Source organism: Macrotis lagotis, chromosome 8 (assembly GCF_037893015.1).
Source record: "Macrotis lagotis isolate mMagLag1 chromosome 8, bilby.v1.9.chrom.fasta, whole genome shotgun sequence".
NCBI lineage: Eukaryota > Metazoa > Chordata > Mammalia > Peramelemorphia > Peramelidae > Macrotis > Macrotis lagotis.
This window is the reverse complement of record NC_133665.1, coordinates 43937729-43939635: the sequence shown is the minus strand read 5'-3', so window position 1 is coordinate 43939635 and position 1907 is coordinate 43937729. Positions and strand designations below refer to the sequence as shown.

At 36.3% G+C, this 1907-nt stretch overlaps 1 pseudogene; it reads left to right on the top strand.

Annotated features, from left to right (window-relative positions):
• The first annotated feature begins 275 nt into the window (after positions 1–275).
• Positions 276–1231, top strand: LOC141496434 (olfactory receptor 13C9-like; annotated as a pseudogene).
• The last annotated feature ends 676 nt before the right edge of the window (positions 1232–1907 follow it).

Here is a 1907-nt window from a genome sequence, read left to right as displayed (position 1 = left end):
TTGTCATGTTATCTCATTTGATCCTTATAATAACTCTCTGAGGTAGATGCCATTGTTATCCTAATTTTACAGATAAAGAAAAATGAAGAAAAATCTGTAAAAGACAAAGATTAAATGACTTTCCAGTTTAACAAAAAAAGAACCTGACCAGAAGTCTATACAATAACATAGTCCAGGACCAGCATTATATAATAAGGCTCAAATTTTTGTTCAAATCCTAATAGTGCTTTGTTTTATATTCTCCTCTCACTTCCTACAGCTAAAAGGAGAAAGACATGGAAGGGATCAATAAGACAGTCATAACTGAATTCATTCTACTGGGACTTTGCAAATACCCCAAACTTGAGATTTTATTTTTTTGTGTTATGCATAACAATATATATAGTCATCCTCTTTGGAAATAGTGTTATTATCATCCTGACCATTCTGGATCCCCATCTTCATACCCCCATGTATTTCTTCCTCAGCAATCTCTCCTTCTTAGACATCTGTTACACATCTTCATTTGTGCCCAAAATGCTGGTGAACTTTCTATCAAATAGAAAATCCTTGTCCTTCTCAGGATGTGTAGCCCAGATGTCAATCTCCTTTGCCATGGGAACAACAGAGTGTGTCCTACTGGCTGTGATGGCTTATGATCGCTATGTGGCCATCTGTAACCCTCTAAGGTACCCCATTGTCATGAACAGAACTGTTTGCATGCATCTGGCAAGTTTGTGCTGGCTAATAGGTGGTTTTGACTCTGTTTCAAACCATTCTTACTATGCAGTTGCCTTTTTGTGGGAAAAATGTCATTGACCATTTCACATGTGAAATCCTGGCAGTCATGCACCTGGCATGTATTGACATCTCCTTAAATGAATTCATCATGCTGGTAGGAACTATAATCGTTACCTTGACCCCTCTCTTATTAATCATTATTTCTTATGTCTTCATCCTTTCCACTATATTAAAGATCCGCTCTGCTGAGGGGAGAAGCAAAGCCTTTTCTACCTGCTCAGCCCACCTGACTGTGGTGATCATCTTCTATGGGACTATCCTCTTCATGTATATGAAGCCCAAGTCCAAAACCTCATTGACCACAGATAAGCTGATTGCCTTATTTTATGGTATTTTTACCCCCATGCTCAATCCTATCATATATAGTCTGAGGAACAAGGATGTGACTGGTGCAGTGAAAAAAGTGCTAAGCAGAAATCTGTCCTTATGGAAACTGAAAGATTTGGTTTGACTCCATTCTGCAGGTCCACATAATAGGGTAACAACTTACTTGAATTTCTTGAATTCCTAATTTGAGACATAATCTTCTACAACAAAGAACATGTACCTCTCCCAATCCATCCCCTCTTGTACAATTCTGGTTCATGTTTTCTGAAAAAATTCTCAGTAGAGGCCTTACTCTATTTTTTAAGTGTCACAAATATATCATTGTGTAACTTGGAATCTCTACCTATTTTTGCAATCTTACTGGTGAGCAATCCTATTTCCTTTTCTGATCCTATGTTTTTGATAACATATCTTAAACTTTTTTATTTAAACCTTTATTGTTGCAGCATTTTTTATTCATCTTTTCCTCATTTGGGGGATGGTTGGAGAGTCTTATTGGTGGGGGGTTGTCACAACTATTCAGTAAAACAGCAAGTACATAGCCTTTAAAACAAGTTTGCATTTATGAAATTTTTCATAAAGGAATATGTGACTTAGTTATCCACATTCAGCATCCACACACTTCTTTTCTTGAACTAAATAAAAGTATACTCTAATCAAATGACATAATATTTGTAATGTGCAAAGAAAAATGCTTAGAAGGAATCTAATGAATGCTTGCTCCCTCTCCCTTTGGGTGTTTGAAGTTCTGAAGCAAGTCAATAACATTTATTATTTCCTAGTTGAAGAAAAGCAGTTTA